General features: G+C 40.0%; 1 protein-coding gene across 4 annotated transcripts in view; it reads right to left on the bottom strand.

The window, feature by feature from the left end:
* Positions 1-17,949, bottom strand: part of AP1G1 (adaptor related protein complex 1 subunit gamma 1) — a 102,477-nt gene that overhangs the window by 74,034 nt on the left and 10,494 nt on the right. The window contains exon 1 of one of the 4 annotated variants that reach the window (NM_001191436.1): positions 10,375-10,698. The exons of 1 other annotated variant lie outside the window; for it this stretch is intronic. The gene's annotated coding sequence lies outside the window, so the exon portion shown is untranslated. Of the gene's footprint in view, positions 1-10,259; positions 10,699-17,949 lie in introns of those variants that run through there. 2 more of the 4 variants (XM_005218489.5, XM_059876570.1) reach the window with 2 other exon arrangements.

Raw genomic sequence — 17,949 nt, 5'->3', positions numbered from 1 at the left:
TTAAAAGTGATTTTTCAATATGAAAATTATCTCCTTTTCTAGCCACCCACTGTACTTGAAATCTTTCTTGATAAACAGTAAGAAAAGAAATAAAATTTCTATTAACTTTACCACCAATCACAGACTTGTAAGTATGGCTGAGAGTGCTCAAGGGACCCAAATTAACCCTGGGCAAAATCCTCCAAAAGAAGTTGCCATGTTTCTCTCTCACACTCTCCATATGACCTATACTTTCAAATTACACTCCACACAAAACCCCTATTTCAGATTTTTATCTCATATGTATATTTGAATTGCTTTAGTATATTTACAACTTGCAAAAATACCATGACCAAAATAGTAAGAAAGCTTAATAGTAAGAAACTTAAACCAAACTAATCAACAGTATTATGCTTCAACCAGATTTTTACTTTACAATGTATCTTACAGACACTGCAGCTGCTGCTGCTGCTAAGTCGCTTCAATCGTGTCCAACTCTGTGCGACCCCACAGACGGCAGCCCACCAGGCTCTTCCGCCCATGGGACTTTCCAGGCAAGAATACTGGAGTGGGGTGCCATTTCCCTCTCGATTACAGACACTACCTGTCATTAATCTGACTTAGCTGTGCTCTCTCACTGTCTGTGTTCTTGTGGTTTTCTTTCTTTGGGGTAAAGTGGGCAGGGAGGGGGAAGCAGCACACATCTATTTCTCCTGTATGAAGAAATGTGTTCATAGAAAGGAAATGTTCTACAGAGTAAAGAAAAAGGGGTGGCCAGTGTTAATAAATCACTGTTTGAATAGAAGAGATTAAATCTGGGGATAAATATTTTGGTCTCTGGAGAGGCAAAACACCATTGTCAGACAGGGAGAGTTCTTTCAAGTTTCACCTTGGCCTAGAATGATAAAACACTCAAGCCCATCAAACTTTATAGGATCTGGTTTCAGGCTCACAATGCAACTTTCTGATTATTAATCACCTTCTGAAGCACCTTGCCTCCCAAACACCTCCATACAAGGAACAGAGGACCCCACAAAGTAGATACAGGTAATTCAGTAGAAAAGTATAACCCCTTATGAATTACAACACTGTTATCCTAACTTACACACCAGTGAGTCTGATCAGGATGAATCATTCCTAGGTGAAATACTAAAATGCAATTTCTGGATCTTCAAGGGGAAGGCTGTGAAATGTGTGACCACATTAGGATATTACCACACCCTGTCTAAGCAGTCACCTGGTATCCCTCTATGAGATCTTAAGCTCAATTGGCCCTCAACTGTCAGTGTTATAGGAATCTTCTTTTATACTTAATTATCCATAAGCAAAACTCACCAAACCTGAGATTTTAAAATTAGATATATACAAATGTAAATATGCCTACTGAACAATTCAGTCACCTTAATTCATATGAAAAGTAATAAAGGCGAAATAAACTATGACAGATGAACATGATCAATTTGACACAAATAAAATAAAAAGCAATTTTTCACTCTCTTAACCCTAATATTAGCAAAGATATACCATAGAGGCCTCAATTATCAAAAACGGTCACAAAATGCTTCAAATTAAATCTTAATTTTTTTAAAGATATGCCCTAAAGGGTAAGATGTACTCTCATGTGAAATGCTGGGCTGGATGAAGCACAAGCTGGAATCAAGATTACCAGGAGAAATATCAATAACCTCAGATACGCAGATGACACCACCCTTATGGCAGAAAGCAAAGAGGAACTAAAAGCCTCTTGATCAAAGTGAAAGAGGAGAGTGAAAAAGTTGGCTTTAAACTCAACATTCAGAAAACTAAGATCATGGCATCTGGTCCCATCACTTCATGGCAAACAGATGGGGAAGCAATGGAAACAGTGACAGACTTTATTTTTTGGGGCTCCAAAATCACTGCAGATGGTGACTGCAGCCATGAAGTTAAAAGATGCTTCCTCCTTGGAAGAAAGGCTATGACCCACCTAGACAGCATATTAAAAAGCAGAGACATTACTTTGCCAACAAAGATTCAACTAGTCAAAGCTATGGTTTTTCCAGTAGTCATGTATGGATGTAAGAGTTGCACTATAAAGAAAGCTGAGCGCCGAAGAACTGATGCTTTTGAACTGTGGTGTTGGAGAAGACTCTTGAAAGTCAATTGGACTGCAAGGAGATCCAACCAGTCTACCCTAAAGGAAATCAGTCCTGAATATTCATTGGAAGGACTGATACTGAAGCTGAAACTCCAATACTTCGGCCACCTGATGCAAAGAACTGACTCCCTGGAAAAGATTCTGATGATGGGAAAGATTGAAAGCAGGAGGAGAAGGGGATGACAAAGGATGAGATGGCTGGATGGCATCACCGACTTGATGGACAAGAGTTTGAGCAAACTCCGGGAGTTGGCGATGGACAGGGAGGCCTGGCGTGCTGCCGTCCATGGGGTCGCAAAGAGTGAGACACGACTGAGTGACTGAACTGAACTGAATTGAAAGAGTAAGATAAATCTTAAGGGAGATATCTGTACCTCATGTGAATATAGGTGCTTTAACTTCTATATATTTTGATATCTTTCATATAATGAACATGCATAATTTGAGAATTCTTGCTTTAAAGATTCAAATTGACAAAAACCACAAGAATGGATAAATAAAGCAAAACTGCAAACTTTCAAAATAAAAAGGTGGCACTCCAAAAGGCCAGAGTCACAGTTATCTATGGGCACTTTTTCTACAGATGACTTTAGAAAGCTATGAGAAAGTGACTTAATACTAAGACAACAAATTTTCCCTAGCATATTCTTCACGAATCCAAGTTCTGTTAATTTGAGATAGCCAAGAAGTGGGTGGAGAGGAGAAGCACTGGTCTATAGGAAATGAAAGATTCATTTTTAACCTATGTTTGACATTAGTTAGAAATGGGGGGGGGGGGGGGTTGAAGTTCCACTGATAACAGAGTCAAAAACTGTAAAATATCTAGGAATAAATTTAGCAAGAAAGGTACATGAACTAGATGAAGACAACTACTAAATCTACGAAATCTTTACTGAAGAAACTAAAATAAGACCTCAATAAATAGAAACATTATAATATGGAAAAGTTATCATTATTTAAAAATGTCAGGTCTTCCAAAATACATACATGAATATAGTGCAATTCCAAACACTGACTTGGCTTTTTTGAAGCTTTCTAAACTCAACAGAATTATATTCAACCAATATAGATAAGAATAAATATTTAAGAATAGTCAAAAAAACTTAAAAGTACAGTGACAGGAGCTCTTAACAGAGCGTAACTTTCTATATAAAGCTGTAATATTCAAAACAGTAAAATAATGGTACAGGAAGAGTAAAACAGAACATCCAGAAATAGAGCAAACATATATGGGAACGTAACGTATGATAAGGCAGCATTCAATTCATTGAAGAAAGGATGGTTCATTTAGTCTGGACACAGCTGGCTCTCTACACAAAAGAAAATCATATAAGACCCCTTACTTATACCAGATAAAATTTAACTCTAGATTAATAAATTCATGTGTTATACACAAAGAATTAATATACCATGAGATGTTCCTGCAAGATACGAGAAAGAGAAAAATGAAGCAAGGGCATGAACAGGCAATTCACAGTAAAGGAAATCCAAAAGACCACAAAACATAGTAAAAGAGACTAGCTCCAGCAATAATCAAGGAAATTAAAATTAATACAAAGCTGAGAAACCATTTAGCAACTAGCAGACCAGCAAAAATAAAATTAAGTAATGTCATCTAAAGATGTGACATTATGAACCCACTGCTAGTGGAAATGGAAATTATGACAACCTACTAAAAGAGTAATCCGGCAATGCTAACATTTAAAATATAATTCCTTTAACTCAGAAATCCCACCTAAGAGATTCCACTCTGTAGAAATAAGAGCATCAGCAAATAAAGGGACATGTAAAAGGACGCCTAGTGCACTACTGTTTGTAGTGCAAAAATCTCGAAACAGCCCAAATGTATACAAGAAAATGACTGAATAAATTATGTAGAGTACATCCACACTGTGAGACATGCATGATAGGGTTTCCTTTTTTTAATTGGAAGATAATTACAATGCCATGTTGGTTTCTGCTGTACAACATAAATCAGCTGTAAGTATACATGTATCTCCTCCCTCTTGAGCCTCCCTTCCACCCTCCCATCCCACCCCTCTAAAACAAGGTAGCATTATATTTGCTGACCATGATGTGTTAAGGAAAGTTTCAGTTACAGAATAACATAAAAAGTATGATCTACCCTTTGTAAAAACAAAGCACGCCATGTATGTACATTAATGTTGTATGTACAGTACTTAACCAAGCGTGGAGAGATACTGAAGTATACTCAAAACCTGGTAAAATGGTTGGGGAGTAACAACAAAGCGGCTGGGGAAATGAACAGGTTTTTTTTTAGAAGTGTGTCTTTAGTTTTTTTTTTTTTTTTTATTACAGTGGACATCTATTATTTTGTAAATAGATTAAGAACTTTTTAGAAACGCCTCAGCACTGTTAAAGTAGAGCCTTCAAAAACAGTGGGAAAGTCGATAACAAATCACTAAACTATCAACATATTCCCATTCTGAGGAAAAAGACTGAAGTTCTCAGCTTACTATTAGTTCCCTGAGCATAATGAATTACATAACAGGTATTCAAAAGAAAGAAAAAAGATGGCAGGCAGAGCAAATTTCTTTGCTATCACTTGAAACTTTGGCAAAACAAAGGGTCTGAGTAAATTACAAGTAGAAAAGGAAAATATCCATTTTGGAATTAAATATCTAAATATTTCAAAGACACACAGATAAGGTTTTGTATATGTTCTAAATCTGAAAATAAATTTCAATAACATCAACTCTATCAGTCGCAAGTAAATGACCTGCAGTCAACTCCTATGAGCTTCCCATGTGGCTCAGTGGATAAAGAATCTGCCTGCTGTATCGGAGACACAAGAGACTTGAGTCTGACCACTGGGTTAGGAAGATCCCCTGAAGGAGGGCATGGCAACCCACTCCAGTACTCCTGCCTGGAGAATCCCAAGGACAGAGGAGCCTGGCAGGCTACAGTCCATGGGGTCACACAGAGTTGGACATGGCTGAAGGGACTCTGCATGCACACATGTGCTATGTACTAGGGATGCCATAAATTAGATAGTTCTTGTCCTTTGAAGATCAGGACTAGTAAACAATTCCACAAACATTAAAAAAAAATACTACAATCCTTTGCCTGGGGTAGAGAGGAAGAAAGAATAGATTCATTAGTTGGAAGGGAGAAAGAAAAGCATTCCAGGTATAAGCAGAACAGGTACAATGAATCAAAGAACACTTAAGTGCTCAAGGAACAACAAAAGTTCAGTGTGCGTAAATAAAACAACACACCCAAATGACAGCAGAGTCAAATTATAAGCAACTTCCTCATTCTTTTTTTTTTTAATTTTATTTTATTTTTAAACTTTACAATATTGTATTAGTTTTGCCAAATATCGAAATGAATCCGCCACAGGTATACCTGTGTTCCCCATCCTGAACCCTCCTCCCTCCTCCCTCCCCATACCCTCCCTCTGGGTCGTCTACTTTCTTAAATAATGAACACCATTTATTAAACGTTCACCATGTAAAGCTTCTAAAGAAAATACAATGCCCATGCCTTCACTGACAGAAATACACATTTTCAAAAGTTACATACATTGATTGAGTACTAACAGAAAGGAGTCCCAGGTGGTTTACTGGTAAAGAACCCGCCTGCCAACAGAGAAGACAAAACAGACCCAAGTTCAATCCTTTGGTCAGGAAGATTCCCTGGAGTAGGAAATGGCAGCTCACTCCAGTATTTTTGCCTGGAAAATTTCATGGACAGAGGAGCCTGACAGCCTTCAGTCCATGGTATGGCAAAGAGTCAGATACAACTCAGCGACTATTAGAAAAAGAGGCTCTTCCTTCTTCTTTTATTTGTTTCTTGTTTATTTTTTGGCCACACCATGACGCATCTAGGATATTGGTTCCCCAACAAGGGATCGAACCCAAGCCTCCTGCAGTGCAATCAAGAGTCTTAACCACTGGTCCACTAGGGAAATCCAAGGCTCTTTCTTCTTACAACAGTCTTCCTTCAATACTCAGACCCCAAAGCCCCTAACAATAACTCAAAGATTCAATTAACTCTACACAGTGTACCCATTTCTTCCTTAATTTCCCCATCCATCTCAAACCAGTATTTTCACTATATTTTAAAACTATCATGTTTTCAAAAATTTCAAAAAGTGGGAAGGGAATCTCTTGTGCAGACTTTAGAAAGGAATTTTAAAAATTAACTTCCCTTCCTTCTCTTCAGCTTGAAACTGAACAATTTCCCAAGAGTAAGGTTTAGCAAGCAGAAACTAAACTGAGATGTAAAAACACTAGTGGAACTTCTTTTGAGTTGTACAACTGTGTGATCATTTACGAAAGTTAAATCTTATAATCAAACAGTGTACACCATCTATGCTATGATAGCCTTAATTTTAACCCAAACGCTGACAAGGAGGAGACTACAAATGTATTACATCTCCAAAGATTAATAAGCACATGTCTTTCTCATATTTGCTCTTTCCAAGAATCTATAACATTAATCTCAAAGCCAGACAAGCTGCACAGCCTAGGATGCTCAGCCCAACACAATCAGCTACACAGGCAAAGTGGAGTGAGCAAAGCAACGGATTATCAGGTTACACTGTGCCTGCTGCACTGTAACAACAAAGAAAGGGGGGTGAACACTACTTGCCTTTAAGATGTCTTTAATTATTAATAAAGCACAAAGGTCACATATGTTTTCTTCATCTTTTAAAAAAAATCTTCTTTCTAAGCCTGTTTTTCACTGGCAACATTTATAACTCATTAATTTTCTTCTCCAACAGTTAGAGTAGTTCAAAACAAAACCCCACCAAAAAAGGCTAAACTTCAAAGTACCTAGTAAAAAAAGCATTTCTCATTTTAATCATATTATCCTAACCCTTGCCCTTTTTGTACAAAAGTGTTAGTTAATACTGACTCAACAAGTTTGGCAAGTGTGGGTTTGTTTTTTTTTTTTTCTTCCACTTTTGGACCCTTCAAATTCTGACAGGAGATTGTTCTAGTGACCAGAATTCATAGCAAATTAAGTATTTTCAATGACTCCTTCAGTGAAGAAAAACCTTATATGTATTTTAAATGTAGAAATGAAACAAAATTTTCTATACAAAAAGGCAAATGAAAGAATCCAAAAGAATCCAAACTATCACTTTTTGCCAAAAATGATTTTCAAAACCTGTAAGCCAACAAATATAAGCGCTTACATAAATCTGTATGTTCTCTTAATTTTAAAACTGCTTACTACTTTAATGGGCTTCCCTGGTGGCTCAAGCGGTTCACCTGCAATGCAGGAGACTTGGGTTTGGTCCCTGGGTCGGGAAGATCCCCTGGAGAAGGGAATGACTACCCACTCCTGTATTCTTGCCTGGATTATTCCACGGACAAAGGAGCCTGGCGGGCTCGTCGATGGGGTCGCAAAGAGTCGGACACTACTGAGCAACAAACACACAGCTACTGTAACATCATCCTGCATGAAAGAAACTGAACAAGTAACAAAAGGATGAAAATCAAAATCAAGAACTGAAAACAATTCATAAAGGAAGATCGAAAGACAAGCCCCTAAAACAGATAGAACAAGTTGCTGCAGGTTGAAGAAAGGTAATAGTTTTAGATTTTCTGAAGCTAAATCCACATTAGTTTTAAAGTCTTGATATCAATTACATCCTGCTGTATATACAAAATTTTTAAATCTTCATCAAATGCAAATAAGGAGATTAAGCATTTTGATAATCTGTTTTGGTATGTGTTTTCCCAATTCCATTTTTTTAATTAAAAATAATCTTTTGGAAAATATTCGTTCAACTTTTTCAATTTGCATAGAATTATTACAAATCACAAAAACATAAGTTTTTGTTTTTGCACACGACTAATCTCAAGACTCAAGACTACTTTTAAAAATAAATAGTATGATGAAATATCACCAAAGCATTGCTGACAATTTTTGTACTTTATATTTTCACTCTAAAATTCATCTTCAAATCTAGAACTGCTGTCAGTGAAACAGATCAAAGAACAAGCAACTGCTACAAAAGAAATTAATGTTTCCTAAACAATGTTTATTTCAAGTATGGAACCCCAACAATCCCTTACACCAAGTAGACATTCAAGTATGATCAATCAAAGGTGCACTGAACTAAACAACACTTATCATTTGCAAGGCAAAAGGATGCTTTCTCCAACTGAATGCAAACTACCCAAGAATGAATGACATTTAAATACCAGTACTTAATGCCATGAAATGAACTAACACCCATCTGATAGCTCTCCTAATATTTAATATTGGGAGTATTTGATAGTGTAACTCAGAAATGAACATTTCAGTAGCAACTACAAGGCGATACTCAGTAGATGAGTGCTGCTGTGCTTAGTCGCTCAGTCCTGTCCGACTCTTGGCAACACACCAGGCTCCTCTGCCCATGGGGATTCTCCAAGGCAAGAATACTGGAGTGGGTGGCCATTTCCTCCTGCAGGGAATCTTCCCAACCCAGGGATCGAACCCAGGTCTCCAGCATCACGGGCAGATTCTTGACCATCTGAGCACCAGGGAAGCCCAAGTATACGAGTGAGGATTCCATTTATCTTGTTAGACAGCCCTTTAAACCAAAAAGAGACTCCATGGCTTTAAAGTAGATATACAAACAGGAAATAAAACATTTTTGAAAAGTCTCCTGAAAACAAATACCAAGAACACTGACTATTTACAATGAAACATTCACTCTTCTACTGAGACATCATATGACTAGTACAGGAATTAATCTACCTGATAATAACCTGATAAGAATAATGCACTTATACAGGGATTAGGATTTCAAGTATTGAAAGATTTGGTCAAGTTATAAATTTAAGTTTCAGCAGTCACTAGGGTACCATCTCAAATAATTTACATCTCTCTTTTGCAGATGTGAAAACCCAGGCTGAGATGCAACAGAGGTGACTCAGTCACACTCATTTAATTTGAATTATAGGAAATAATCAGTGAATTATAGTGAAATGCTTTTTATTCAAGTATGCTATACTGCAAACATACCTCAACAATAGAATGAAAGTGGTGAAACTATGGGTGCCTGGAGAGTCTATATTTTTAAAGCAAAGGTTAAAGCGTATACAGTATGATAAACATTATGGGGAACAGTAAAAGTGAATATTTAAAATCCAGCTATCCCCAGAAAAATACCATACACGAAGTCAATCCAAGTATTTTTTCGGAGTTATTCAACGAAGAACACTACTGTACCAACCACTTGAAAGTTAAAATCACTAAGAAATCTTCACTCCTCTCTTCTGTTAACTAATCCCTACAGTATCTAAAAAAAGATTACTTTCCCTTCTACCAATGTCAGACTAAGATTCTTTTTCACAGGCAGATTGCCCTGGGCAGGGATACACAGCATCAACAAAAATATGTTAAGTGTCCAAAAGTACCCAGAAGCTACGTGTTCAGCCCAGGAAGGGATGAGAAAATACAAATGAGAAAACATTTGACAGCCTCTCCCTACCACCTTCCCCCAAAAAACCCTTTACTCAGCTTTATAAACATGTACTGTCGAAGCACACTCTTGAGCGAGTGGTTCGACGAATCTCCTACACCAAACCCTAACTGAGAAACACAACCAACCGTCCCGACTCTGTCAAGCCGCCAAGAAAATCGGGAGAATTATTAATAACTGATGCCTGCAGGATCAGGACTTTCAGAGAAGGGTAACCAATGTATTCGCAGGTGAGTTTAAGAAAAAAGATGGGGGGAACCCCAGAAAATTGGGAAAGAAGTTGGTCGGAAGGTTAGACAGAGGCGAGGCCGACGTCCAGTTCAAAGAGAACGGCAATGCGGATGCAGACAACGATTAACTAACTGAGCATTTGGAAATACAAAAGAGAGTTTCACGAAAGACTTGACTAGGATGCAAGATACAAGAACACTGATACGTGGCACACAGAAGACACGCGGAGGAGGGACCCGCCCCGCTAACCCCAGGCTCTCTCAATGAGTCCTCAAAGGAGGAGTGCAGCCTGAGAAAGTCAATGGGTCCAAGGAGGCCCGTACCGGCCGGGCAACGCCATAACACAGACGCAGCCGCGTGCGGAGCCTCCGGGTCTGAGGCCTCGGGGTTGGCCCTCAAGAAGTCGGAACAACCCCTGTGCTCCCGGCCCCTCCTGGCCCAGTCTCTGTCCTCTCTTCTCACCCTCCACGATCTGGGACCGGACCCCTGGGATAGACAGGAAACTTCCGGCCGAGCGCTCCTGGCAGGCGCAGAGTAAAACAAGAAGTATTCTCTTAGCGCCGCGACTGACACTCACCGGCCCGAAACCTCGAATGAAACCAGCAGCTCCGGGGGCGGTGGCAGCAGTGGCAGCAGGAACCGAACATCCAAAATGGCGGCTCCCTCGGCCTCACCACCGCTACTGCAGGCGGAGGGATCTTAGGTGGGAAGGAGTTTTTAACTAACTTTGCACACTATCACAGAAACTTAGGTCCCTATCTCTCTCTGCTTGTCGGTCCCGCGTCCCCAGACTGCAACTTCTCGTGCTTCCCTTCTCCTATTATCCAAGAACTCGGACCCCACCGAGGACTATTTGCCAAGGAGGAGGTGACTGCTCCTGGAAGAGCGACGCAAAGCGTAGCAAGGTTCGGGGCTGTCACTGATGACGCGAGACGCCGCTGCCGAGTCACCGCTGCGAAGAGTCTGAGCGAGAAAGATCCGATGGACCCCAGAGCCCACTAACATTGGTTCCGCCTGCGGTGGGGTGGGAGCTGGGCTACCAGGAAGTGGCGGGGCCCCTGAAAAGGGTGGGGCTAGCAAGGTAGCGGAGGACCTGGGAGGCGAGGCAGGTAGAGGTGGAGAATACTGAGCCTGGCTGAGCTGGTCCTAATCCACCGGAACCCCAAATTCTTACCTATCACTTTTGAGACCTTAGCTTTCTCTGTAGGTTAACTTTAGGATCATGCTCCAAGTAGTCTTGGATTCTGAAGTTTTATGTCATTTTTGCAACGCATTTTATAAAAATAAGAGAGGATGTCACAGAAGAATAGATTTCAAGCACACCATCACCTGTCAACCTTTGACATTGAACAAGACATTTAGATTCTCTGGGTCTCAGTTTCCTCATTGTAAAAAGAGATTTGTACTAGTGGTAGCTAAAACCGTTCCAGAATGGACTTTCCAACTGTAACTCCATGTACCAATGACCTGAGCTGAAGACAGCCCAACCGTACAGGTCTTGGCTTGATAAATAATTACTAACACCTGACACGAATATTTTCCATGTGAACATAAAAAAAGCCAAGATATCATTGCCCTTTCAAAGAAAAGGTGGCCTACTATTCCTTCAGATGAAATGGCAATAAGTATTCCCAAAAGTGAATAAAGCAGAGCACCTAGCTAGATGTCAAAGAGAACAGAACTAACCACAAATCTTGAGTTTAGGACCTGTCACAGGCAGGAGGTCGTACATTTTGTCCTTAGTCATTTTCATGCAGGGAATTTCAAAACAGTTAACAAAAATTGAATTGGGTAGCCTCGCCTGTGCAATTTCGTTCTTGAGCCAAGTAGCTGTAAAGAAAGGAGGCCAAGGGCCTAATACTAGTAATTATCACTTTTTATTATTAAATATTGATATCCCATCTTTATATGTAATCTAATTTGACCCTTGAGACAACCTCCTGAGTCAGACTAGACAAGCGTAAGGAATTTAGTTTTACAAACAAGGAGACTGAGGCTCAGAGAAGCTGAAACTTGCTAAACGACCCTCCCTCTCCCCTCCCCCACTGGGGTTCCTCTCTTTGGTACACACCCACTCACCCTCCCCAACTCTCAGAGTGCTGTAAACCCAGAGCAAATGATTTGGGGAGCAGAATGCTTATGGAATTCAGTTGCCTCATATCCCCTTCATGCACAGTGCAGCTCTTGATCACGGGGGAGGTAAAGTGTAAAACTCAGCAGCTCAGTCCTGTCCAACTCTTTGGGACCCCATGGACTGTAGTCCACCAGGCTCCTCTGTTCATGGAATTTTCCAGGCAAGAATACTGGAGTGGGTAGCCATTTCCTACTCTAGGGGATCTTCTCCACCCAGGGATCGAACTGGAGTCTCCTACGTTGCACGCAGATTCTTTTACCACTGGGCCGCAGGGGTGGAAGCAAAGTGTAAAACTAGAACACCATAATCATGCCATAACGTAGATTTCACTGTTTCACTGCATGAACACATGCTAAAGTACAACATGGAGTGCCCATGAAAGTAAGGAGTTTGCAGGTTGCAAAACAGTTACCTAAAACATTCTGTTTGCAAGTCACAAAAATTTGCTTAGAAATTGAATTTAAGTGTTTCCCATTGTAAACCACAAAAGGAAAGTTAAACTAGCTTCTTAAGAAACAGGAAGGAGCTTCTATTCTACCATGCCAAGTGGTATAACAAAGAGAAAATGACAGACATTATAAAATGTAAACCCCCTTCATGTACATTTTTTTTACTTATATTGATCTTTATAATTACCAAACTCCTCCCCTAATGCAACTGAAAATTTAAAGCAATTGACCTAACATAAAGCACGATTATTTTCCTGAGATCTTTGATCTCTGCGGCTAGCTATTAAAGATTGGGAAGACTTATTCCCCACCTATTCAAACATAATCTCAAATTTCAGATAAATAAATTACAGCAAATCAATAAAGTGGAATATCATGCCACTGACAAAACTGGAGCTCCAACTATCTTTATGAGCATGGTATGGCAGGTTTTCAAAAACATTGCAAAATGGTATTATAAAATGAGCTTGTAAAAAGTATGAAGTGAAAAAAGTGAAAATGTTAGTCACTTAGTCCTGTCCAACTCTTTTCAACTCCATAGATTGTAGCCCACCAGGCTCCTCTGTCCAGACAAGACTACTGGAGTGAGTTGCCATTTCCTTCTTGGGGGGATCTTTGTGACCCAGGGGTTGGACCCAGGGCTCCCACGTTGCAGACAGATTCTTTACCGGCTGAGTCACCAGGGAAGCCAAAAAGTGTGTATATGCAGAGAAGTTGAAGAATAAAACTAAAATGTAAAAATGATTATCTTGGATGGTGTGATTATAGAGGACTTTTCTTATCTTTATTATATTTTTTTTCAAAAGCATATTGTGTTTTTAGTTGGGAAAAAAGACTTTCACATTTTGAGGGGAAAAAGTCTTATAAGATAATGCAGTTTTATGGAGCCAAATACTAAAGGAGATTTTTGTTTTTAAAACAGCCATAGCCGGAAAAGATTCAATAAACTTCTAGGAATAGATAACAGTTGGATGGGAGATCTTTTTTTTTTTTTTAACAATTTTTAAAATTTTAATTAATTAATTTATTTTTGGCTGCACTAGGTCTTCATTGCTGCACTCAGGTTTTTTCTGGTTGTAGCTGGTAGGGGCTATACTGTAGTTGCAGTGTGCGGGCTTCTCATTGCACTGGCTTCTCTTGTTGCTGAGCACGGACTCTTGGGCTCCACAGCATGTGGGATATTCCTGGATCAGGGATGGAACTCATGTACCCTGCATTGGCAGAAGGATTCTTTACCGCTAAGCCACCAGGGAAGCCCCTGTGTGTTGTCTTACAGTTTACAAAAATATTTTCATATATATGGATTCATTTGCTCCTCACCCACCATGAGCTGGTAAATTACGCAAACACAATAACATAGTAGTTAAAAGTGTTGTTTTCAGGCTTCTCTAGTGGCTCAGTAATAAAGAATCCGCCCGCCAGTGCAGGAGATACGGATCTGATCCCTGAGCTGGGAAGATCCCACATGTTGTGGAGCAACAGAGCTCCTGTGCCACAACTGAGCTTTTGCTCTAGAGCCTGGAAGCTTCAGTTACTGAAGCCTGCACCCTGGGGCCTGTGCTTTACAACAAGAGGAGCTACCACAATGAGAAGCCGGAGCACGACATCCTGAAAGTAGCCCCCACATGCCGCAACTAGAGAAAAGCCTGCACAGCAATGAAGACTCAGCACACCCAATAAAAATAAATTTAAAATATTATTTTTAAAAGTGTTTAAAAAAAAAAGGTTGTTTTCTGGTAATAGACTGCCTGGATTTAAATTTGCTCTTCCTCTCTTTATTGTGTGGCCTGCAACAAGTTACCTAACATCTCTGAGCATTTCTGAACCTCAGTGTATCCATCTGTAAAATGGAATTAATAGTAGCATCAACATCTTGGGACTTAACTGGCGGTCCAGTGGTTAAGACTTTACACTTCCACTGCAGGGCATGTGAGTTCCATCCCTGGTAGGGGAACTAAGATCCTGTGTGCCAAGGGGCTCCACACACACACACCCAAAAAAATAGCATCAGCATCTTAAGGCTGGTGTGATCATCAAATGAGCAGATACATTTAAAGTACTTAGAAACAGCAACTGGCACAAAGTGCCAGTAGATATAAGGGTGCAATAGGGGACTTCCCTGGTGGTCCAGTGGCTAAGACTCTGAGCTCCCAGTGCAGGGGGCCCAGGTTCGATCCCTGGTCAGGGAGCTAGATCCCACATGCTACAACTAAGACCCAGAGCAGCCAAATAAATAAATAAAATTTAAAAAAAAAAAGGGCACAATAGATATTAGCTGCCTTTAGGATAAATATGATCATCCCTATTTTAGATATAAGGAAACAGAAACTCATGAAAGTTAAATGATTTGTCACACCTTCATGCAGCAGAGATCTGATTCAAATCTAGATCTTCCAACCTTGGATATATCTTTCAGTCCATACAGTAACCATTCAATGAATGTACTTCCTGAGTCTTTCCACTACAACACACTGACCTGGGTGCATAGAATCTGTAATAGACATTGCAAAGAGACAGTCCCTACCCTGCAGATAATTACAATCTCATTGAGGGAAACAGGTTTTTTTTTTTTTAATCTAGAAAAATATCAGTGATATTACTAATCAGCAGATAAGTCCTAGTTTTAAAAGAAGCAGAAATATGAGACGTCACTAGGAGATTGAGCAGTGAAAAGATAGCTTCTGGAAGACATGGCATGTCTGATAGAATCCATGGGACTAGAAGGGGACCCATTCTCTTGGGCTTAGATGCAGCAAGATTTTCAAGTATCAGCAGGATTTGATTCAGTATCAGCAGCTGAAACCACATGACCTTGCAGCGCATGGGGAAAGCCCTCTCTACAGAAACGTGGTCAGTCTTTCATAAGGAACTCTTTCTGCTCCTGCACTTGCCAGAGACCTCAGCCTAGAAAGGAGAGTGAAAGGGGAGGCAATCCCAGAGAAGATACACTGACATGAGTCAAAGAAGCAGCTCTACTGGTCTGTTTTGCTATCGTCTGAGTCACGGAATCTATAAATAAGCCTGAAAGTGGAGTAAAATTAGTCCCTCTGATGTTTATGTAATGTTTGCACAAAAAGTATTTCTTTACAATTCTTTTAAGCGTGGTCCCTAATCACAGTTTCTGCTATCCTGAGAAAAGGTTTTAGGAGTCAATCCTATAGTTATGATAGAAACCAGAAATGATGTAAAATTAATATTCCAACAGCCAACTCTGACCTCCTAACATGATAATGAAAGTGGCTAAGACAATAAACCCTAAGAATTCCCATCACAAGAAAAACAATTTAATTTTATACCTATATGAGATGATCAATGTTCACTAAACTTATTAAGATAATCACTTCATAATGTATGTAAGTCAAATCATTATGCTATATGCCTTATTCTTATACAGTGCTGTGTAATTATATCTCAGTAAAACTGGAAGAAAAAAAAACTGAGACCACCAGATAAGGACGTACCATCCAGAAATAGAGCAGGGCTTCTGACTCATTGTTTCCTGCTCCAGTAATTTTATTTCCTTAATATGGGCACCATCATTTGCCTGGAAGGATTCACAATAAAATAGTTTGGTTTTCCTTTAAGTGTATAGCACCATCCTTGTTCCTCTAAAATCAATCAGTCCTACGAGATGCTTTAAAATTAGTTTGAGCAGTCCACGAAGTGTTGGGACATCTACAGTAACTGGGGCAGCCAGTTCCTGGTACCCAGTTCAGGAAACACCAAACTCCTCTGCTAAGCCACTCACACACACCAGAGGATGAACCAGGACTTGAAGAAGGGCTAGGATGAGGTGCCTTAGCCCAAGGAGAGGCGGAGAACCATAAAGTTCAAGAGATGGAAGGGATCATAAAGGAGAAAACTTCAGACCTACACACAGGTGGCCGTATTAAAATCTGTGCCCAGGAGCTCTGATTCCCAGTCAGTCAGTTCAGGACTAAGAAAGATTCTGACTTAGAAGAAGTTTGAGCATTAAGTCTGCATTTGTTCATTTCTAAAAGTAATTAAAAGTCACAACAATACAGCTCCCCAGAAAGAAACCCCAGCCTCAAAGACAGTAGGCTGTAATCACTTTTGAGAGTGCAGCATATAATATGGCTGGAAAACCAGACAATTCCCCCATCATGCGAATGGTAGTTGTGGTTACATTTGTTTGGCTATGTTCTTTAAGTTCTCTCTAAACAGGCACAATTTTTCAAAACATGTGCCAGAATAATCTAGTGTGGTAGTATTTTTCTTTTTGGTAGGAGTTTTAAAGCATTTTTTGTGTGTTAAATATTTCTTTGAGATTCACATCCACTTTGAAAGCTGTTAGCTTCTAGAAAGGAATGCACTGTACTTCTGGTAAACCACTAATAAACTTCTCTCACCAATGGAGGAAAAGTTTTATTTTGTTTTTAATTAATTTATTGTTTGGCTGTCCTGGGTGTTCGTTGCTGCGAAGGATTTTCTCTAATTGGGGGGCGAGTGGGAGCGACCCTCTAGATGTGGTGCTCAGGATTCTCACTGTGATGGCTTCTCTGGTGTGCAGGCTTCAGTAACTGTGACATATGGGCTCAGCTGTTGAGGCTCCCAAGCTCTGGAGCACAGGCTCAACAGTTATGGCGCCCAAGCTTAGCTGTTCCATGGCATGTGGGATCTTCACAGATCATGGATTGAACCATGTCTCCTGCATTGGCAGGTGGATTATTTACCCCTGAGCCACCAAGGAAGCCCAGAATAGTCTTAATAATTGAAATATCTTCATGCATATTACGGAGAAGGCAATGGCACCCCACTCCAGTACTCTTGCCTGGAAAATCTCATGGACGGAGGAGCCTGGTAGGCTGCAGTCCATGGGGTCGCTAAGAGTCGGACATGACTGAGTGACTTCACTTTCACTCTTCACTTTCATGCATTGGAGAAGGAAATGGCAACCCACTCCAGTGTTCTTGCCTGGAGAATCCCAGGGACGGGGGAGCCTGGTGGGCTGCTGTCTATGGGGTTGCACAGAGTCGGACACGACTGAAGCGGCTTAGCAGTAGCAGCATGCATATTAAGCAATTTCAACTTCTACCAGCATTCCCTCTATTTCACAAGAACCAGTGAAGGAAGCAAATCATTTCTTCTTATAGGAGTCATTCTGCAAGAAAAAACATGACTAGGAAGCAATTAGTTTTGAGTTCCAAGTGCATATTTTGTTCATAGTAAGCCTCCAATAAATAGTTCCTAAAATTAACTTAAGTTACACCGTCAAGGTTCCTTCTTACTTGAGGTGAAGGGTGTATGTTTGTTTTGTTTTATGCCTTGGGGAAATTAGCCTTAGAAGCAATGATGGGTTTTACATCTTCTATCTCCTATGGCCTCATACAAGAATTGGAAAATCTGTTATCTTTGAGTCTGAAGATGCTACTTGTGAAAGATGATTCAGTTTAATAAAATTAGAGGTTTCTTTCTCCAATAAATAAGTGGCAAGAAAAAAAAGGAAGACGTGAGGAGAAGAAAGTGTTAGAGATGAATAGAATTAAAAGACAAACCAAAACCAGGAATTGTCTGGTGATCCACTGGTTAGGGCTCCACGCTTCCCCTG

Source organism: Bos taurus, chromosome 18, assembly GCF_002263795.3.
Source record: "Bos taurus isolate L1 Dominette 01449 registration number 42190680 breed Hereford chromosome 18, ARS-UCD2.0, whole genome shotgun sequence".
In the NCBI taxonomy this organism is placed as follows: Eukaryota; Metazoa; Chordata; class Mammalia; order Artiodactyla; family Bovidae; genus Bos; species Bos taurus.
Note: the sequence above shows the minus strand (reverse complement) of the source record. Positions and strands in the feature narration are given on the sequence as shown.